The 23604-nt window shown below is 39.3% G+C and overlaps 1 long non-coding RNA gene across 1 annotated transcript in view; it reads left to right on the top strand.

Moving 5' to 3' along the window:
• The window catches only part of LOC139078791 (uncharacterized), a 59993-nt gene extending 40053 nt beyond the window's left edge, over positions 1–19940 (top strand). The window contains exons 2-3 of the long non-coding RNA XR_011531904.1: positions 15575–15692; positions 19278–19940. This is a non-coding gene — a long non-coding RNA (uncharacterized lncRNA). The remainder of the gene's footprint in view (positions 1–15574; positions 15693–19277) is intronic.
• The last annotated feature ends 3664 nt before the right edge of the window (positions 19941–23604 follow it).

The following is a 23604-nucleotide window of genomic DNA, read 5'->3' as shown; positions in this document are numbered from 1 at the left end:
GCTTTCATCTTTGGGGTTAAATAATGCCTGCTTGGGACAGGTGCTCCATTTGTGTCTGTTGAATGCATGAACAAATGACTTTGTGAGGGACATCATGGAATAAATTAGTGAGTTGAGAATCAAGTTACTAGAGATGAACTCTAGGGTTATTTCCAACTTTGGGATTTTTCTTTGATTCTATTTAGATTGTTGACTTGAGATAAGCAGGGCAAATAACCCACAGTCCTGGGTCTGCTGCCTTTCTTTGCCTAACTGGTAAATCAATGCAAAGTTCTAGGCCTGATTAACACTAAGTTCTAATGATCTGAATATCAACATCAAAAGTATTTCATTTTTGCATTACTAATAGGTCTCTTTCTAAATAAATTGACATTTTAATTGTTCTTGAGTGGCCTCCATTATTTTTTTTTTCCCTGCATTTTGGCAGAATTGATTGGATAAATCGTAGAAAAACAAATTGTATTTGCAATCTAGCCATTTTCTGTAAACATGCTGGTAATATAAGGGTCCTGAGTGGTTGTAGCTATGACGGTAGCCACCTTGAATCAAGTGGAATTGGTTTAGAGGATTTATTTAGAAAGTGAGTCATAAATTGTGGAGCAGTAAAGATGGCCAAGAGGATACAGACATGGAAGGAGGTGTCATAGACTCAGGCAGAGTTGGCAGTGACCTATATATTTGAAGAGCCTAAAGAAAGGCCATTGTCCAGCTTTAATGTGTTCAAAAATAATATTGAAGCCATACATCTATGTCAAAATCCTATCTTTAATACAACAAAATATATAAATATTACTAATTTGTAGTTTCAGTGGAATAGACAGCTCAAGTTCCTCTAATATTCCTGCATTTCTTTGTTCTATTTTGGGATGCAAGTTATTGGACCCAAATGGAGTGGATGTCACTGAGTTGGCAAGAGTGCAATGCTTTTAAATCCACTCCCCCAACCCACCAGTATTTTATACCCAGTTGTTTGTAACTCCTGCCATTATTAAGTCTTCCAAAGTTCATTATAGGAGACCGTGTCACTATAGATACCTGTAAGTCACTTATCTGTACAGTTATTTAGCCCTCTGGAAAGTGCCTCATGGACGTTTAATTTTGGGGATCCCCAAGTTAATTTTCAAATTACAGTCATGCTAGCTTACAAGCTCTTACTTGTTTGTCCTAGGTGCCTGAAATTTCCATTATTAGAGTTATTCCTTTCGTTTTTCAGAGAAGATTATTTAGGAAAGGTAATCCACTAAATCATTTCAATAGAGTTGGTTTATCAGATTAGTTTGCCTATCTTTTCTTTCCTGGGATCCTCTATGTATCACTCAGGGTCTCTTTAGGAAACAGATTGCATATTCAAGCTGGGTAATTGAGGAGAGTTTAATGAAGTGGCTATTTACAAAGTGTGTGTATGGCTTAGGAACAGTCCAGGCTAGTAACACTGGGGCTTCATTACCGCACCTAAGCCTGATGGGTAAACGGGCACTTAGTGCAACTTGGAGAGGTAATTGTATGAAGCGGCTGCCTGAAAGTTGCTGTGACATTTGGTAGAGGGATGAAGCAGGGAGCAAGCTGAAGAATAAACATCCTGACTTCACTCTCCTCTATCCTTCTGTCCACTGATGGTCTCCCACATTAACTAAACCCAAAGAAAACCAGAGGGCAAGGAAGTCCATTGGTGTCGCCCACATGGGTCATTCTCCTGGGGCAGGGTGGAGAGTGGATCTAGATGGGCAAAAGGAAGAAATCTAAGACAATATGTAGCAAAGTTGGTATTCCCAGGTCACTGTGCTTGACCTCCTTCTTGCTTTAACTATTCTTGTGGGCCATCCATTTATGGTTTCTACCCGTCCCTTCATCCTATATGCTGATGTCCAAATAACTCCACCTGAATCTCCCATAGGCACGCCACCCTCAACATACCCTGAATGAACGCATCACACTCATCATCTTTATATCCTTTATCCAACCTGCTCCTCTTGTATTCTGTTGTAGTTAAGGTATCACTACGTGGTGCCCACCTCAGAAATCCAGGAATAATTTTATACCACAATCCTTCCTTGCACCCAAGATCTAATCACCAATTCTGCTGATTTTAGCTCCAAGGTATTTCTCCATCTAGCTTCTTTTTCCTCCGTTTCTGCTGGCATTTTTCTGGTTTGGGTCATTACTACCTCTTGTAACCTGTGTTCTGGCCACCAGTAAGTTCCCTCTTGAAACTATGACCCACATTGCCATCAGACTATGTATTTAGAAATCAAATTCTGTTTCATTCATTTATTTAGAGAATACTTATTAAAAACTATTATGTGCCAAATATTCTGCTAAGTGTTGGAAATTCAGAAATGAATAAAACATGTTCTCTGCCCTCACTTGTAATCTCATGGTAGAGAAAAGTAAGTATAGCTTGATAGAATTATAAACAAGGCACTTAACTTATCATAGGGGTAAGGGTGGCAGAGGAAACTCCCTGCAGAAATTAACACCTAAATTTAGACCTGAAGGACTAATAAGGGTTAACCAGATAAAAGGAAAGGGAAGAGGAGAGACAGGCAGGGAAAGATATTGCAGGCTATGAATGTAACCTGGTGCATGTTCTGAAAGCAAGAGAGGACATAAAGAGCTGAAAGAATTTAAAGTAATATAGTGTGGGTGAAGCAGAAAGTGTGCAATCAGTGGTCGGATGATGAAGTATTTTGTTAAGGACTTTTGAGTTTATCTCACAGATTATGGGGACTCTTGGAGGACTTTAAGCTGAGGCTTGGCATGATCAGATTCATGTTTTGTAAGGATTACTTTTGTAGTTGTTTGGCAAATGGATCTGAAAGGGGTAAGACTGGAGGCAGATTAGCCAGTTGTTAAGAGCTTTCACTGAACTCAGGAAGTAGCAGTAGATATGGAATGATCCAAAATTTATTGAGCTGGGATTATTTATAGGATACATTGAAGGATTGAACTTGGAAGGTGAAGGAGAGAAAGGAATCAAGACAATGACTAGGACTCTGGCTTGGGCAACTGGGTGGACAGTACTAATTAATATTGACCAGGGTAAAGGAATTCAGAAAGATGAGGTTGCAGGAAAGTCAGGTAGTGAACTCGATTTTGGACACACTGAGTTTGTGGTTCTTGTGGGCCATTCAGTTGGAGATGTTGAGTTGGATGTTTGTATCTAGACTTTGAATTATGATAGCAGATGAGGTATCTTAAGGCATGCCTATTGAATGAAAATAGGCTCCATGAAGGACCAACATGTAAAGTTTATTGGACAAAAGAACAAGTGTTAAAAGAGTTAAGAGGAAAAAATCTTCAATCTCTATTATCTACTGGATCAAGGTCAAACTCTTAAATTGTGACTTTTCTCTCCCACTTTATCTCATGTCAACCCCCAATTTACATTTTAAGTTCCCTTAAGTTCTAGTAGTTCTTTTAAGTTCCAGTAGTACAAGCTGTTGATGGTTCTCCACGCATACCTGGGTCTTCATTTCTTGGTTATGTGTTTGCTATTTGTTTTAAGTGTTTTCTTGCTCTACCTGGAATACCTGTTGCCCATTCTTTATCTAGTTATGGCCTAATTAGCTTTCACAAGTCTTCTCAAGGTCATTGCCTCTGGGAGGACTTAACTTGAGTCCCCTTGGTTGAGCTAGATGCCTCCTCCTTCCTTCCCATAGCTTTTGTTTATATATCTATCCTAGCACTTATCACAGTTATCACTTGTCTACCTAACTTATGTAGATTGTTCCATGAGTTCAAGAACTGTGTTGCAGGTTGGATTCTCCAGGGAGCAGATTCAGAGATGGAGTTCAGTGTACAAGATGTTTACTCAGGAGCACCCTTGGGATCACCACTTGTGGAAAGTAGAAAGAAGCAGGAGTGAGATGAGGGAGAAATCAAGCCCTGATGCAAACCCAGCTGCCCCATCCAACACCGTAAAGAGTTCTGGAGCTAGAATGGCCTTTCAGAATTATTCCAAATTGGACGGGGATGGTCAGGCATCCCTTACCTTGTCAGTCGTGTGGACTGCCCTAGGAAGGGGCATGATGTTGGGTGCGGCAGCTCTGCAGCTGAAGCAATCCCTGAAAAGGCTGACAGCTGAAGGCCATCCGCTGACAGCACTCCCTGCAGCTGGGACTGCTCATCCTTTCCTGAAGGGGGATGGGGCAGTGCATTGCAGTGTCCACCACAGACCAGATATTTTTCTTTGCATTCCTAGGTCTGCCATACTGTGTGGCAGATGCAAACTGTGGGCTGGAGCTGAGCAGCAGTTGTCCTCCTCAGACAGGCTTGTGATCTCTAGTTCTCTGGACATGCTCCCTCGCTGCTCCCTGATGCGTGGAACCCTGCCTACTGCATGTGTTTACATTAACTGTGGTCCTTGGAGTTTGCCACCTCTGATAGTTACTAACAAATGTTTATTGAACTGCACAAAAGTCAGTATCATGGCATAACACTTCTCAAGAACATTCATATATATTTATTTATTTTAGCCTTTAAAACAACCCTAAAAGCAGATGTACTGATCACGCCCACTTTTACAGATAAGGAACCTGAGTTCCAGATGGTGCAATGATTTGCCCAAAGTCTCTAGACAGGAAGTGGTTGGATTATGACCTATGTCAAGTATTCTGATTTAAAGACTCACGCTCTTCCTCCATGGCACCCGAGGGCCTTGGGATGTTCCTGCTGGAAGATGATTGGATGGACGTAGGTCTTGACTAATCAGGCTAGATGGGAAGAAAAAAATGTCTTAAAACCAGAAATATTCAGGGAGAAAGAAACTGGAAAATTTCTAAGCTGGCAGCAAGGACTGGAAAGGTAGACTATTCTTTTAGACCTTCTTTTCTCGGATGGTTTCAAAGGAGTAAAAACAATTAGAGCTGCAACAGAGAATAGGAGACAAGACAAGGTTGATGATCAAAGGGGAGAGCAGTGTAGGAAAATAGCAACATTTCATACACCGCCACACACATTCTGAAAATGTGTCAGTGGCACGAGGTCATTGTGAAGTGCCAAGAATAAGACTGGAATAGATTGTTAAACGAGAGATAATATTGCTGAAGCTGAGTTGTTTGCCTGTCTCAAGAGGAAAAACTTCTGAGGCGAAACGAAAGAAAATTTATCCGATTGACTATAAAATGGAAATATGATGGCTCCAGTGCCAAACATGGATTAGAACTTTTTTAATTGCACTAAACTTGACTATTCAAAAAGCCTTAGAAATAACATTTTTCTTCTCTACATGATTTTAAATAAAGGATTTTGTTTTTTAAAGAGAAATGTGCTTTTTATTAAAAAGTTGCAAGATAAAATTCTGGTCTTCATCTCAAAAAATAACATTTTACAGTTTAGTTTTTACAATTACAGAATATTGCTTCAGATAGGAGAGATTTAAGGTATATGGATATAAAGATGAGGACTATAAAAAACATTATTTCCATCACATTGTGTAAATCATATTATGAAGTCTCAGAGGTGACTTTTCCACTTTGTAATTTAGACTCATACAGATTTTTCTTAAAGTTTGGAAACATTAGTTTTTGAAAATATGATTGATAAAATTAGGGGTTTTTGTTGAGGTAGTCACAACTATTAAATGGAAAATTACCAATAACAGCTTCCTTAGGTTTCATTAGTTGAGTTAAATATATACACTAAAATCATCTTTTACCACAGTATATGTCTATCTATCTATCTATCTACTATCTCTCTCTCTATCTATCTAAATACCTGTCTTTCTTTTAGAGATACATACTGTAATGGATTGAATTCCCCACCCCCCCCCCCAATTCATATGTTGAAGCCCTAATCCCAAATGTGACTGTATTTGGAGATAGGACTCTTCAGGAGGTGATTAGGTTAAATGAGGTCTCAGAGGTAGACTCCTAATTTGAAAAGACTAGTGTCCTTATAAGAAGAGGAAGAGACACTGGAGTGCTCTCTCTCTCTTTCTCTCTCTGTCTCACGATCTGTGCAAACACAGAAGAAAGGCTGTGTGAGGACAGCAGCAAGACGGCGGCTGTCTGCAAGCCAGGAAGAGAAAAATCAACAAATCCCAGCTCTGCTGGCACCTTGATCTTAGACTTCCAGCCTCCAGAACTTGGAGAAAATAAACTTTCGTTGTTTAATCCACCCAGTCTGTGATATTTTGTCATGGCAGACTGAGCAGACTAATATATACACATAGTAAAAGTGGGAAGATGTGCATGGGGACAATAAACATCAGATTTAAGATAAGGCTTAACTCTGGGGTCAAGGGAGAGCAATAAAATAGAAGATGGGTCTACATGGGGATCCAAAACATTTCAAAGTTTTAAAAATAAGCATGGATCCCATTTATACCAAAATCTTTATTAAAAAAAAACAAACACCACTTTGGCTGCTGGATGAGAAATAGTATAAACAGGGACTGAGTGGAAAGAGAGATTAGTTAGGAGACTATCTGGAAAGCTATCTGGAAAGTTCCCAAATACTTGGAAATTAAAAATATACTTCTAAATAATTCATGGGTCAAAGGAACCTCCCTAGGAAATTATAAAATATTTTGAGCTGAATGAAAACAAAAATACAATATATTAAAATCTGTGGAATGCAGCTAAAACAGTGCTTAGAGGAAAATTTATAGCACTAAAATGCTTACATTTGAAAAGAAGAACGGTCTCAGATAATCTAAATTTTCACTTTAAGAAACTAAAAAAGGACAAAGTAAACCCAAAGTTACCAGGAAAAAGGAAATTGTGAAGATAAGAGCAGAAGTCAGTGAAACTGAAAATAGACAAATGTTAGAGAAAAATAAACTAAAATTCTAGGTCTTTGAAAAAAAATTTTAAAAATTGATAAACATCTGGCCAGACTGACCAAGAAAAGGAGAGAGAGATGACACAAATTACCAATATCAGGAATGAAGGAGATGATCCCACTACAAACCCTGTAGACTCTGATGGTACAGTAAGGGAATGCTATGAACACCTCTGTGTCCAAAAATATGACGACTTTGATGAAATGTACCAATTCCTTGAAAAAGGCAAACTGCAAACTGAGGAAGAAATAAATTACCTGAATAGTTCTACTTTTATGGAAGAAATTTAATTTGTAGCTACAAACCTTTTCACAAAGAAAACTCCAGGCCCAAAGCATTTAACTGGTAAATTCTTCCAAACATTTATGGAAGAAATTATACCACTTCTACACAATCTCTTCCAGACAACAAAAGATGACAGAACACTTCCCAACTCATTTTATGAAGCCAGCATTACCTGATACCAAAACAAAGACAGTAGAAGAAAACTGTAGACTCTCATGAACAAAGATGCCAAAAACCCTCAACAAAATATTAGCAAACTGAATCCAGTAATATATAAAAATGTAATACATCACAACCAAATAGGGTTTATCCTGGGAATGCAAGGTTGTTTTAACGTTCAGTGTATCAATGTAATTTACTACATTAACAGACAAAAGAAGAAAAACCATTTGATCATTTTAATAGTTGTAGAAAAGTTTTTTGCTAAAATTCAACATTTATTCACCATAAAATTCTCAACACTCTAGTAATAAAGGGAACTTCTTTTACATGATTAAGGACATCTGTAAACACCTGTAGCTAACATCATACATAATGAGGAAAGACTGAATGTTTTCACCTAAAACTAGGAACAAGGCAAGGATGTCTGCTCTACCACGCCTACTCCACATTCATAATGGAAGTCCCAGCCAGTGCAATAAGGCAAGAAAAAGAAAGAAAAGACATTCATCTTGGAAAATAAAACTTTCTTGATGACATTATTGCCTAAGTAAAAGGTCTCAAAGAATCCACAAAAATACTCCTAGAACTTAAAAGTGAGTTTGGTAAGATCTCAAGATATGAGATCAAAATACAAAAAACAATCATATTGTTATATAATAACAGTACACAATTGGGAAACAAAATTGAAAATGACTACCATTTACAATAGCTCAATAAATAAATAAATAATGCATACTTAGGTATAAATTTAACAGGATCTCTTTGCTTAAAACTACAAAACACTGATGAAATAAATAGAAATAAGACCATGTTCATGGATTGGAAGATTCAATATAATTCAGATGTCAATTCTCCCCAATTTGATGCAATTCCAATTAAAAATCCCAGCAGGTATGTTTGTATTTATTGGCAAATTCATTTTAAAATTTATATGGAAAGGCAAAGTAGAATATCCAGTAGCATCTGGAAAATGAACAAAGTTGGAAGACTCATACTACCTGACATCAAGACTTACTATAAAGCTACAGTCATCAAGACAATGAGGTATTGATGAAAATATTGACACACAGATCAATGGAATGGAATAGTGAATGTAATAGAGACTTTAAAAATGGACTCACAGGGGCTGGCCTGGTGGCACAGCAGTTAAGTTTGTGCACTCCGCTTTGGCATCCTGGGGTTCGCTGGTTTGGATCCCAGGCATGGACCTATGTATTGCTTATCAGGCCATGCTGTGGCAGGCATCCCACATATAAAATAGAGGAAGATGGGCACAGATGTTAGCTCAGCGCCAGTCTTCCTCAGAAAAAAGAGGAGGATTGGTGGTGGATGTTAGCTCAGGGCTAATCTTCCTCAGAAAAAAAAAAAAAATGGACTCACAAAATTATGGTGAGTCGATTTTTGAAAAAGATACAAAGGCAATTCCATGGAGAAAGTATAGTCTCTTCAAAAAATGGTGCTTGAACAAGTGGACATTCATGTGCCAAAAAAAAAAAAGAATCTTTACCTATACTTAATATTTTATACAAAATTAACTCAAAATTGATAATAGAACTAAATGCAAAACATAAAACTTTTGAAGTTTGCCTAGGAAAAAGTCTTCATGGACTTGACTTAGAGAATTCTTAAGTATGACCCTAAAAGCAAGATTTCTATGAGAAAAATTGATAAATTAGACTTTATCACAAAGACTTTTGTATTGTCACAGTTTCTGTTAAGACAATGAAAAGACAAGTCACAGGTTGGGAGAAAATATTTGCAAATCATAAATTTGACAAAGGCCATGTACTTAGAATATATAAAGAACTTTCTGCAAAGTCAACAATAAGTAAACAACACAATTTTTGAAAAAGCAAAAAATTTCAAGACACTTTTGTCAAAGGAGACATGGAAAGTAAGAGCATGAAACGATTTTCAACATCATTAGGCATTAGTCATTAGTCATTAGAGAAAGACAAAATCGCAAGATAAACTGCCCACCTGTTAGAATTAGTAAACTTAAAAACAAACAAACAACTGAGAATACCAGGTCCTGATGAAGTTGAAGGACAACTGGAACCCTCATACATTGCTGTGAGAATGCAAGGTGGTACAGCCACTCTGAAAAAGTTTCTCAGTTTCTTACAAAGTTAAACATATACTTACCATATGATCCAGCTATCCCACTCCTGGGTATTTACCCTAGAGAACTGAAGAGTGTGTTCACACAAAAACCTGTACAGAAATGCTTATAACAGCTTTATACAAAATTGCCCAAATCTGAAACAACCCAAATGTCCTTTAATGAGTGAATGGATAATCAAACTGTGGTGCATGCATGCAATGGAATACTACTCAGCAATCAAAAGAATGAACTATCTGATACATGCAACAGCTTGGGTGAGTCTCAAAGACATTCTGCTAAGAGAAAGATGCCAAATTCAAAAAGTTACATACTGTGTTATTCCATTTATATGTCCTTCTGGATAAGGTGAAGCTATAGGGGTGGAGGAAAAAAAATCAATGGTTTTCCCTGGTTAGTGGTGGAATGTTTGACTAAAACTAGGCAGCCTGAAGGAATTTGTGAGTAAGATGGACTGTTCTGTGTCTTGATCATGGTGGTGGTTATATGACTCTCTGTGTTTGTCGAAACTCTTTTACCTGCGCATCAAAAGAGTGAATTTTATTATATGTAGATTAAAAAATAAAAATTTAGAAAGTAACAACATGGCTTCAGGTTAGAAATCACACAAATGCAGAAAGTTAAGGGGAGGAGATCTAACGTCTGTGCCCCTCCCCCAATGGGGACTTCAGTTATTTTAGAAGAGTATGTGGATGGGTAACCCAGCTGTGTGATGATGGAAGGGTTAGCTATTAGCGGATCATTAAGGGGTCTAGGTTACAGAAAGCATTGAATAATTAGAGTGGGTTAGTTAGGGAGAATTCGCATGTGTGAAAGGGTAAAGTGGCTTGCTTAATGGACGTCTTAGTCCCTCTCTGGCTGCTACAGTCAGGTATCAGAGACTGAGTGGCTTAAACAACAGAAATGTATTTCTCACAGTTGTGGAAGCTGGAAAGTCCAAGATCAGGGTGCTGGCAGATTTGGTGTTTGATGAGAGCTCTCGGTCAGTATCCTCACATGGCGGAAAGAGAGTAAGGAAGAAAGCTCTCTCGTGTCTCTTCTTAAAAGGGAACTAATCCCAATACAAGGGCTCTACCCTCATGACCTAATTATCTCCCAAAAGCCCCATTTCCAAATACCATCACATTGGGGATTAGGGTTTCACCACATGAATTTGAGGGGGAGGGGTCACAAACATTTAGTGCATAGCAATGGACTGTCCCAAATTATCCAAATTGGGTTTGCTTGTGTTGGTGATAAGTGGCTAGTTCCCTTGATCAGGTCTATACTCAGTGGAATAAAAGTTTTTCTGAAGTCTTAACATTGCATAACCACATCCCATGTTCCTGAGTAAGGCAGGCTGGGTCCATCAAGCAGTTAGTGTTTGGTCTTTCCACACAAAGGTCTCCGTAAGACTTTCCACCACTCTGACGGCAATGCACCCCATTGGAACATTTCCAAATTAATGCACGTATTTGTTATGAACACATTAACCTATAGCAAACAAAGAAACAAAAAACTCCAAAACACAATTATCCAATTTTGAGGTGAAGGTTAGAACCAAAAGTATATGTTAAATTTTAAAAAGATGCCCAACATAAAGAAGACGAGTATTAGAAGATCAATGCAATGAAAATCAAGCAACTCTCTGAAATCTTGCAGAGGGCTTAATTTCATAAATGCGTGACTTATGGCTTTTGGTCACAAATTCTTCAGGGAAGGCATGCTAGTTATCCAAAATCTTTTGGAGGGAGAAATGAAGCTAAAAATGGATGTTCTCAAAAAAATAAGGAAAACATCAAATGAGATTCACTCATTCATAAGGAAATATTTACTGATTTCCTCCTAATATTGAACATCGGTGAAGTTTCAGGCTTTTCCTTCTGGCAGGAAAAGCTGCTATGCTGCATTGTTGATTCAATTCAAGGCAGGTGTCATGGTCACTAATTAGCAAGGCTGGGGGTAAAAATGGACATTCTTTTGTGAAAGTTGAGAAAACTGAGAAGATCAATTAATTTCAGGCTTTTCTCTCTGACAGGAAAAACTTCTGTTCTGGGTTGTTGATTCAATCCAGAGCAGTGTAATGGTTTCTATTAGCAACGTTGGGGTAAGAAGGACATTCTTTTGTGAAAGCTGAGGAAACTAGCCAAGACATGCATTCCAGCTATTTCTAACTGTAGGTGGAACGTACAAATACCTTTGAGTAAGACCCAGATTTTCCAACTCAAGTACTTTAGGGTTTGTTCGTGTATGGGGTGAATATATTGGTAGTCAGATCTTCTCAACTCCACCCCATGGAGTAAATGACTGCCATCTGGCCTGTGTTCCACCGCTCCCCTTCCCATGCCTGTGTTTGCCGCACTGGAATCCTTTTTAACAGTGCTTTAGGCAGCCAATAGCAGTCATACAGTGTATTAGTTTGCTAGTGCTGCCATAACAAAAATACCACTGACTGCGTGGCTTAAGCAACAGAAATTTATTTCTCACAGTTCTGGAGAGTGAAAGTCCAAGATCAAGGTGTCTGCAGGTTTGGTTTCTTCTGAGACCTCTCTCTTTAGCTTGCATATGGCCACCTTGTTGCTGTGTCCTCAGGTGGTCTTTTATCTGTGCATACACCTCCTGAGTGTCTCTTGTGTGTTCAAATTTCCTGTGTTTTTTTTTTTTTTTGAGGAAGATTAGCCCTGAGCTACCATCCACCACCAATCCTCTTCTTTTTGCTGGAGAAGACTGGCCCTGAGCTAACATCCATGCCCATCTTCCTCTGTTTTATGTGGGATGCCTGCCACAGCATGGCCTGACAAGTGGGGTGCATAGGTCCACACCCGGGATCTGAACCAGTGTACCTGGGGCCACTGAAGTAGAACATGTGAGCTTAACCACTGTGCCACCAGGCTGTCCCCCAAATTTCGTCTTCTTATAAGCACTGTAGTCAGTCCACCCTAATGGCCTCATTTTAAAAATGCTTAATCACGACTTTGAAGACCCTGTCTCCAAATACAGTCACATTCTGAGGCACTGGGGTTTAGGGCTTCAACATACGAATTTTGGAGGGATACCCTTCTACCTATTACACTCAGTTATAATCTATTTGCTCTCTCTGCCACGGAGTATGAGTGCAGTAATTTTACCCAGGAATAATTTAAAGTGAGTATAACCTACATTTTTTTCTTTTTAACTGAAAATGTTTGCCAACCCCTGGCCCAGAGTCCACTGCTTTGAGAAGGAGATTTTATTGCATGATCCTATCTTCAGGTGGCCTGAACAACTGGCACAGTGTGGTGGGAGGTGCCCACTGTGAGCAACACTCCCCTCAGGGGTACAGCAGGATGGTCCGGAAATGGTTTCTCCATGGCATCTGTGTCTAGGCTTCAGTGCCACTCCAGAGTCAACCAAAGCCGAGAGCCACGGTGGGGACTGCCCACAAGCACTGACTCAGTGTCACTGCATTTGCAAGTGTTCTTCCTCCTCCTTAGCCTAGAGGGGGCCAAGAATAAAACCGAAAGAATCTGAGCCGCAGTCATTCTGTCTCACTGGAAAATGTTGCAGACATATTTGCCCACACACGCACGCAGATCGGAAGAGTATTTCATAACAATCTCCACTTAACAGCTATTGTCGCTGGAGAGCAACAATGACTCTTTATCGCTTAAGAAATGACCCACACTCACGGATTGAGAGCTAGCAGCAGTCCCATTGTTCTATATGTAAGATTCAAGGAAATTACATTGAGACAAGTGATGAATGGACAGTGAAGGGCCTTTGGCAAAGAAACATGCGTATATTTCCAAGGATTGGTGAATTCTCTGGAATTATGCAACAGATATAGGCTTGAAACAATCCACTTGAAACAAAGCGGTAGCTATGTTCTCTCTGTGTGCTCTGTTACCTTTTTTTCTCTAAGTAATGCATATTCTTTAATTTGAGGTGCATATTTTAGCGTTCTGGATTTGGACTTCAATCTTGCAATTAAATATTAAATTTAATGGAGTCTTTCTCCTCCTTCTTTTCATCCTATTTTTCCTCTTCTCCTTCTTACCCCGTGGGAAAACCTTATTAAAGAACTGATGCATTTTACAGAAAATGGTGTCTGAGAATGGTGGTAATGAACTTCCAATTTTTTTGAAGTCCAGGTTGAAGACTAATGTTTCGGTTTCATTCTCCACATTTGGTTCACAGACACTGATAATTTGACCTCCAGGACTAGAAGGAACCTCAGTGGGTCTTGCTCTGACGTCGTCTCAGATCTCAGCTCTTAGTGGGGCTCTTATCAGAAGTGTGTCCTAGGAAGGTCCCGAGAAGGCTAAGCCTGCCAAAGGCTATGTGATGAGCTGGCAAATGCCAAGTTCCAGAAATGAACACAGTGACTTTGATGGCAATACAATGTAACATCTCTTTGCTTTAAGTCTATACAAATTTATATTTATATAAAAATTTAAATTTGTATAAATATAAATTTCAAAGAAAACCTCTGTTTTGCAAAGTAAGATATATATATACCAGTGTACATTATTATATATATATATAATTTCTAAACACAAAAAGTAAAAGCTACCATCTTGTTGTAAGTTAGAATAAAAGAACATTAATTCTTAATTCGATGGAATATGTTAAATAACTAATTATATCAAGAATAGTCTGGAAATTAGTCCTCTGGAACAATCTGCTTCATAGATTAGCATGAGAGCTTATTTGCATATATATTATAGACACATTTGAAAGAGAGTGTGTGTACATATGTATGTATATAGCATATATGGCATATATAGCATTTTAAAGGGAGTAAACACCATGTAGTTAATTCCTGTGGCAAAAGACAATTTCAGTGTTTTTGCAACATTTGACAATCACTTCATCTTTGTAATTCCATCTAAATTAGCATTTTTAAGAATCCCGTATATTCCTTAACAGAAAAGGCCTAAGTGGTATCAAAAGAGACTGGAGGCAAATTAAGTTTCCTTTTGTCCAACTTTGTGTCACTTCCTGCCTCCATAAATAGGGGAAGCAAAATATCTGTGCTGCTTATTCCTGTACATCTGCCAAACCAATTAACACCTCCTGAATGTTATCTTAATTGCATTTATTAACATAACATTAACATAGCAGAGAGATAACATTCAGGAGGTATTAATTGGTTTGGCAGGCACTCTTGAATGGGGAGCATAGAGAAGGGCCCTTCTCAGTATCTTGCTTTTTTTTCCTTTTTTTTGGTGGTGGAGAGGAAATGAGATTACATTGAAAGAGAGAAAATATATCTTAACCAAAATGGCAGCCACATCACAGGGTCACTTGATTCTCTGTTTTAAAAGTTACAAAGAAGTGTCTGCTCTAAAGTCTCCATCTTTGATAGTTTACCCAGATGCCCTCTCCACATCAGTGTCTCTGTGCAGTTCCTGCTAAGGAGGCGTCTGTGGGTGTGGAGGCACAAAAATGCTTCTGGAGATGCACTGAGCTACCATCATAAATTTTTACAACACCTCAACTGCTGTAAAAATAATCCAAATATGTTCCTCTGATGAGAATTTAATAGGACTGTTACCTTTATAGAATCGTAGAACTATAGAATGTTATAACTAGATTCATCCACTCCTTAACTCATCTAGTAAGCATTATTGAGCATCTTCTGTAGTCCAGGGACTGTAAAATGCTGGGGTAAAGAGATACACAAGACTCAACACATGGCTCAAGATGTCCAACTGGCGCAGGAATTGGCCATGGAGACAATCATCACAGGTGCATGGCTTATAGTACACACCCCGTACATCTTTATTGAGTAAATGAATTAATGAAATGTGACCATTGTGCTTCCACTCTTGTGCTGGAATGGAGGGTGGGAACGGTAGAGGTGTGGGGATATGTGTATAAGAAGGCAAAACTGAAGACAACAGATGATTATGGAAAGAGTTGAAAGGATTAGTGACTGAACTAAGGCAGAAACACTAGGAATGAAGAGGAGGGCGTAGGAAAGGAAGTCTAAGTAGGAAAAATAGGTGCTAACATTTATTGAGGGTTTTCTTTGTGCCAGGCAGCACTCTTGGTGCTTGATATGAATTTAATTTTCTCCAGAACCATATGAGGAAATTGGGGGTGGAAGGTTGAATAATGGCCCCCAAGATTGTCCACACTCTAACCCCCAGAACCTGTGAATATGTTACATTACATAACAAGAGGAACTTTCAGATGTGATTAGGTTAAGGATTTTGCAATGGGGAGATGATCCTGGATTATCTGTGTGGCCTTTATAGGAAGGAGGCAGGAGGATGGAATCAGACGGAGAAGACATAGGATGAAAGCAGCGGTCAGAGAAGAGAGAAGATGCCACGATGCAGACTTTGAAGATGCAGGAGCCACAAGCCAAGGAATGTAGGTGGTCTCTAGAAGGGCTTCCCCTGGGCACTCTGTGTAATGAGACTCTTTTCAGTTACTCACCCTGTTCATTTTCTTTAGAGCACTTATCTCTACTGGAAAGTACATTGTTTAATTGTACAATATTTCCCTTTTTTTTAAAAGCTATTTTTCTCATTACATTATAATTTCCCTGAAGGCCATTTCTGTATTGTTCACTGTTGACCCAATGCCCAAGACTGTGCCTGACACAACAAATGTGCTCAGGAAATGTTTGTTAGAAGGGGAAGGGAAGAAGTTCTCACACTTGCTCAGGCGGCATGTTTCCTGGCTGCCGGGGTGTCCTCCAAGGGTCTTGATATATTGAAGTAACAGACTTCTAATCACTTGGTGACATGGAGGTGCACTGCTCAGATCCTCCTTCAGTGAAGAAGTTAGTGACCCAGCTGCTGGGAATGCAGTCTGCAGACAACCTTTAGTTGTTACCTCTCCTGCAGAAAACTGCCTTGCCCCAGGTTACACCCTTCTCAGGCTGGCTCACATCCAACCACTAATTGACATGGGTGGAAAGGCCTGCCTGGCCATTTCAGTCCAGCATGGGACAACTCTGGCAGGCGTTTAAGCTCTGGAGCTGCTTGTGGGGTTGTCCAAGGCTGTCATTGGGCCCTTATTGCACTTGATTTCTGTCTCACCTGCTTCTGCTTCCACTTCCTTTCCATGAGTGTTGATCCGAGGAAAGTCCTTACCGAACATCCTGCACACTAAATTCCTGAGAGTCTGCCTCCTGGAGACCCTGATATCAAACAGTCACTCTAAGCACAGAAATCTCTCTTGAGCCAGGTAGTTATAAATAAGCAGAAACAGAATCTTAACTTTAAGAAAAATTTATAGAAGAGCTTAAGGAAATCCTATCCATTAATTATTATCTTTTCACTGAGTTAGGAAAAGACTGCTATTATTAAAGGTTTCTCGGTGGAATCCCTCAACATGCTGACGCCCCCCAGAAATGTGGTTTGACAGTCACATCCAGCCTCTCTCCTAAGTATCTCTTGAACTTGTCTCTCTCATCCATCACCCTCATCGCTTTTAATTCGGACCACCCATTTCTTCTCTCTTGGTTTAATGAGCAACACTGAGTCCCTTATTTTGTCTCCCTTCAGTTTTTCTCTATGCTGGAGTGGCCACTGACCAAGCTTAAAGGTTTTTAGTAGAGCTCTCTATCACCCCAAGCATAGAGTCTAACCCCTTAACATGACATCAAAAGCCCCCTCTGACTGGGCTTCTCCCTGTTTCTAGACTCATCTCTGGCCTGCCCTAATCACCCGCTTCACCACTGCCTCCTTTGCTTTGGTCTTGCAAAAGTTCTCTAAACTGTCCATGCTGGTGCATAGGCCCATCGAGACCAGGATTCTCTTTTGAGTTCTAGCTTTGAATTTTGCCACCATTCCCTCTTTCTAGTCTCAGCTATGCTGAATGACATACAGCCATTAATATGCCTTGTCCTTGTTTGCCTTTGGGCCTTTGCACATGTTGTGCCCTCTGTCTGGACTATGTTCCCTTTCTCTGCCTACCCACCTCCCCAGCCTTCTCCTTGCCAGGTTGATTTCTACTGCTAGTCACTTTTCCCTGATTCCCTGAGGATGGATTTGGTACCTGTCCTACGTGCTATTATGGCACCCTGTGCTTGATCTTTTTGATAACAGCTGTACCATTTGTAACTGCCTCTAAACTTGGCTGTCTCAGCCACTAGACTAAACTCATTCATAGCTGTGAACACAGCAACTAACTCAGTGCCTAGTGCGGAGAAAGTACTTGGGAAATACTCATTGGTGAATGAATGAATAAGGAACTGAAATCTCATGAAAACCCTAATAAATAGACAAGGTAAACGTTTTTGGCCACATATTAGAGATATGGAAATTTAGGTTGACTTAGCCAAGGTTTATTGCATTTAGGACTTCTGATTGCAAATCTAGTGCCACTTGCTATCGTATACCTCAATATCTCAATCCTTAATTCATTCCATAGTATATCGTTCCACAAATATTTGAAAGCCTGCTGTATGTTGGGCTTTATTATAGGTGCTGGACTGACATGGTCTCTCTTATGGAGGTTACATTCTAGACAGAAAGATTGACAATAAACAGTTAACAAAATAATGTTGAGTAGAGGTGAATTCTGTGAAGGAAATATGATGTGTGATGTGACAGAGTGGCATATATAGGGGAGAGTCATTCTTTAGAAATGGGTGTTATGGAATGCCCTTTGAAGAGGGTGACATTTGACCTGAGATCTGAAAGATAATAAGGAGCCGGTCATGAGACAAGCCCAAGAAGAACCTTTCTGGCAAAGGGAAGAGCATGTGCAAAGCCCTGAAATGGGAAAATGTTCAAGGATCAGAAAGAAGGCCAGAATGGCAGGATCACAGTGAACAATGGGGAAAGTGACAGTAAGTGCTGTCAGAGATAGCATCATCTAGATCAAGTAGGGCTGGTAGGTCCTGGCCAAGAGTTTGGATTTTGTTCTAAATAAAATAGGAATGGAAGATTTAAAGCAGGGACAGGCACTTAGTCCAGATTTTGATAGAGCAGGCCTAATGATACAGGAGATTTCAATGATTAGGATTTCAGGAAATAAAATCCCATGTAATTTGGAAAACGTAATCTAAGAGGATAAGAGAAACAGTGTGAACCCAGTGGTTGTTTTGCCTGGAGAATTACAGATGCTTTTATAAACCATGATTATGATTTCCACCAATCCCTTCATACTAATAAATTCCATGTCTCAATTTCCAGCCTCTTTTTTTCCACTTGTCTGATGGACAGCACTTCCATAATATCCTGCAATTTATGTCTACAGGTAGATCTATTGGCTTGCACATCTGCCCTACCATGCAGTGGTATCCCCTTCTTTATTAATGGTCGTTTATTCACTGAAGTTATAGGCATACTAAATGACAACCCAGTAACAAAAGCCCAGCTCATCACCGAATCCTGCTGCTTCTACCACCCAAATATTTCTCAGATTCAGCTTCATTGTCCATATCACTCATCATGTTCTCATCTGCTATCACCAGGACTTTTGCAGCAACCTCCTAACTTATTATTAGTCTTCTTTACTCCAGCCCCATTTCAAACTAGTACCAGACCTAATCTTATTTTTTTTCAAAATGCAAACTCTTTTACATTTTATGTCCACTACAAAAGTAATACTTTCTTATTGTTAAATAGAAAAATCCTACCACTGAATGAAAACCCAGTGTGTATCGTTCTAGACTTTCTTCTCTGATACACACATATTCTCTTATACACACACACACATATATATGTATTCTCTTATACACACATATACACAAATTAGACTATAATTCTGTTTGGTGATCTGCCTTTTCGTGTAACAGATTGTGAATATTTTTCTAAATGAATAAACGCACATCTACATCATTTTTCTTGGCTTTATATTATTTCGTTATATAGATGTATTATAATTTCCTTAAATAATTTCCTTTTGAAAGCCATTCAGGTTGTTTTGCTTTTATGAATATTATATTGAACATCTTTCTATATTTATCTACTTATATCTTTTTCTGTCTCACTTTCTTAGGAAAAATTTACTTGAAATGGAACTCTTTTTTTTGAGGAAGATTAGCCCTGAGCTAACATCTGCTGCCAATCCTGCTCTTTTTCCTGAGGAAGACTGGCCCTGAGCTCACATCTGTGCCTATCTTCCTCCACTTTACATGTGGAACGCCTCCCACAGCATGGCTTGCCAAGCCGTGCCATGTCTGCACCTGGGATCTGAACTGGTGAATCCCGGGCTGCTGAAGCAGAATGTGTGCATTTAACCACTGCACCCCCAGGGTGGCCCCTCTTTTGTTTTTTTTTTTAAAGATGGCACCTGAGATGACATCTGTTGCCAGTCTTTTTTTTTTCTTTTCTTTTTCTTCTCCCCAAAGCCCCCCACTACATAGTTGTATATTCTAGTTTTGAGTGCCTCTGGTTGTGCTATGTGGGATGCTGCCTCAGCATGGCTTGATGAGTGGTGCTATGTCTGTGCCCAGGCTCCGAACTGCTGAAACCATGGGCCACTGAAGTGGAGCATGTGAACTTAACCACTCAGCCACGGGGCCAGCCCCTGAAATGGAACTCTTGATCACATATAATTTCTTTCAATATTTTTGTGGTTTCACTATTTATAATTGTTTTTAATTGGAAATTGGGGGGCATAAGACAATGGTGAAAAATAAACTTCATTTTTCCTAAAATGGTTGGCCAGCTTTCTCAATATTATTTATAGTTTAATCCAGCCTTTCTCCAATGATTTGAAATGCCAACCCTCTGTCATATGCCAAATTCTTATATAACTTTGGGTCTATTTTTGGGCTTTTGGCTACAAATTCTAGCAAAAATACCCTGTTGTTTTGAATCTAGTACCTTTCTAATAGGTTTTAATATTTGATAGGCCAAGTCTTCCTCTTTGCTCCTTGTTTATTTATTTAATTATTTTTTGTATGTGGCAGAGATTTACTTTTTCCCCGACATTCTATTTTTCAAATAAAATTTAGCATCATTTTGAGGGAGTGACATCAGCATCATGGCACAATGAGTTGTTGCCTTTGTCTCTCCCCTCTAAGTTACATCTAAATGGATATCCATTAACCAAAAAGGGATTTCTTGCACAGCACAACAGGATGCCTGAGAGATCCATACAGCTATATATCTGAAGGTGGGTATACTGGACCCCTAGGAAACAGTAGAACTAAGGGAGAGGACTCCTGTCCCCTCCTCAGCAGCCATGATCCAGGACGCTGATCCTCACACAGTGGCAGGCATGACTGTGAGTGGAGGTGGGGACAGCCTGACCCACATGTGAACACTTTCAGAGTGGTAGCTGGGCCCACAAGAACACCCCTCATGCTATGGCGGCCCTGCCTGTGTGAACACTCCCTACTGAGTGGTGGTGGCTCAGGCCCCATAAAGGTGCCCTGCTTGCCAAGTGCAGCACCTAACCTACATGAAGGCTCCCACCCTTGCGAGCATAACCTGCCAAGGCTGTGGCCCCACCCACATGAGCGAGCACAACCTGCTCGCCTGCTGAGCACAGCGGCCCTGCCCAAGAGAACAACCCCCCTGCCCACCAAACACAATAGCCAGCCCTCGTGAAGATGCCCCACCTGGTGAATGTGATCGGCCAGCTGAGCACAGCAGCCCCACCTGCGTGAACGTGATCTGCCAAGCTGTGGCAGCCAGCCCACATGAATGCAGAGCAGCCCAAATGTCACAACTAGGAGCGGATGTGGCAGAAATAGAAAACATAGTCCCTGCCTCCCCCATTCAGCGGTGGTGGGTGGAATCTGTGACCAGATACCAGATACTACCACAAATGCACCGGCAGAGGATCAGTTCATCAAACACCATGAAGAACTACAGTAACACTGCAGATCAGAAGGAGAATGACAAGTCTCCAGAAACCAAACCTGAAGTCACAGAAGACTACAATCTAAATGACAGAATTCAAAAGAGTTGTCATTAAGAAACTGAACAAGTTACAAGCAAACACAGAAGGACAGTTCAATGAGCTCAGGAATAAATTTAATGAACAGAAAGAATACTTCATCAAAAAGATTGAAGCTCTTAAAAAAGACTATACAAAAATTCTGGATATGAAGGACACAATTAGATAAAAAATAATGTAGAAACCATAAAAAATAGAGCAGACCTTATGGAGCAGATAATAAGCGACCTAGAGGATACAAATCTAGAAATGCTTCCAGTGGAGGAGGAAAGAGAACTAAGATTTTTTAGAAATGAAGAAATTCTGAGAGAAATATCTGACTTAACTGGGAAAAGTAACATAAGGATTATAGATATCCCAGAGGGAGAAGAAAAGGGGGAAAGGAGCAGAGATCTTCAAAGAAATAATAGCTGAGAACTTCCCAAACCTGGAGAAAGAACTAGGCATACAAGTACATGAAGCCAATAGAACTCCTAATTACATCAATGTAAAAAGACTTTCCCCAAGGCATATAATATTAAAACTGTCAAAAGTCAATGACAAAGAAAAAACTATTAAGGGCAGAACGGCAGAAAAAAATAACCTGCAAAGGAACCCCTATCAGGCTTTCAGCAGATTTCTCAGCTGGCTTACAGGCTAAGAGAGAATGGAATGATCAAAATACTGAAAGACAAAACCTGTAAGCCAAGAATACTCTATTCAGTGAAATTATCTTCAGATATGATGGAGAAATAAAAGCTTTCCCAGATAAACACAAGCTGAGGGAGTTCACCACCACTAGACCTGCCTTACAAGAAATGATAAAGGGAGACCTCCTACCTGAAGCAAAAGGGCAAAGATTTACAAAGCTTTGAGTAAGGAGAGAAATAGGCAGAAAAAATGAGAAAATTACAGCCCCATATCAGAATAGACTAGCAAACAATTATAGCACACAAGAGAAACGGGAAAAACAGCACCAAAACCAACTATAAACACTTTAATTTACTCACAAACTCACAGCACAAAAAAGGATAACTTAGGACAACAATATCACAGAAAGGGAAGAGGAGAGAGATGGAACATGCTTAGGCTAATGGAGATAAGAGGCTATCAGGAAATGAACTATCTCATCTATGAGATCTCTTATACAAACCTCATGGTAACCACTAAACAAAAAATCAGAGCAGAGTCACAAATCATAAATAAAGAGAAAACTGAGAAAACCATCACAGAAAACCACAAAACTGAAATGGCTGTCCAAAATACAAGGAAAAAGAAACAATAGAAATATAGAACAACTGGAGAAAACAAGAGATAAATGGCAATATCAAGCCTTCATATATCAATAATCACTCTAAATTAGATGGATTTAATTTACCAATCAAGAGACACAAAATGGCTGGATGGATTAAAAAACAAGACCCAAAAATATGCTGCCTCCACAAAACACATCTCAGCTCTAAAGACAAACATATGCTCAGAGTGAAGGGATGGAAGATCATATTCCAAGAAAATAGCAATCAAAAGAAAGCAGGTGTAGCCATACTTATATGACAAAGCATACTTCAAGATAAAAAAGACAATGAGAGACAAAGAGGGGTGATATGTAATCATAAGAGGGACATTCCACCTAGAGGACATGACACTTATTAATATATAGGTACCTAACACAGGAGCACCAAAGTATATAAAGCATCTATTAACAGACCTAAATGGAGAAATTGACAGCAACACAACAGTTGGGGACCTAAACACCCCACTTACAACAATGGACAGATCATCCAGGCAGAAAGTCAGCAAGGAAACAGTGGACTTAAATGAAACACTAGGCCAGATGGACTTAATAGATATATACAGAACATTCCATCCAAAGGCAACAGATTACATGTTCTTCTCAAGTGCACATGGAAGATTTTCAAAGATAGACCGTATATTGGGAAAAAGGCAAGCCTCAATAAATTTAAGAAGACTGATATCATATCAGTCATCTTTTCTGACCACAATGCTATGAAACTAGAAATCAACTGGAAGAAAAAAGGTGTGAATGTCACAAATATGTGGAGACTAAACAGCATGCTACTGAACAACCATTGGATCAATGAAGAAACGAAGGCATAATCAAAAAATACCTGGAGAAAAATGAAAATGAGGACATATACCAACTCTTATGGAATGCATCAAAAGTGGTACTAAGATGAAAATTTATATCAATCAGGCCCACCTGAACAACCAAGAAAAATCTCAAATTAGTAATATTAAATCTAACATCTAACAGAACTAGAAAAAGAAGAACAAACAAAGCCCAAAGTCAGTATAAGGAAGGAAATAATAAACATTAGAGCAGAAATAAATGAAATAGAGACTTAAAAAAAAAAAGTATAAAGGATCAATGAAACTAAGAGCTGGTTCTTTGGGGAGATAAACAAAATTGACAAAT

The sequence above is a fragment of the Equus przewalskii genome, chromosome 22, assembly GCF_037783145.1.
Source record: "Equus przewalskii isolate Varuska chromosome 22, EquPr2, whole genome shotgun sequence".
Taxonomy (NCBI): Eukaryota; Metazoa; Chordata; class Mammalia; order Perissodactyla; family Equidae; genus Equus; species Equus przewalskii.
This window is presented reverse-complemented; position numbering and strand designations above follow the sequence as displayed.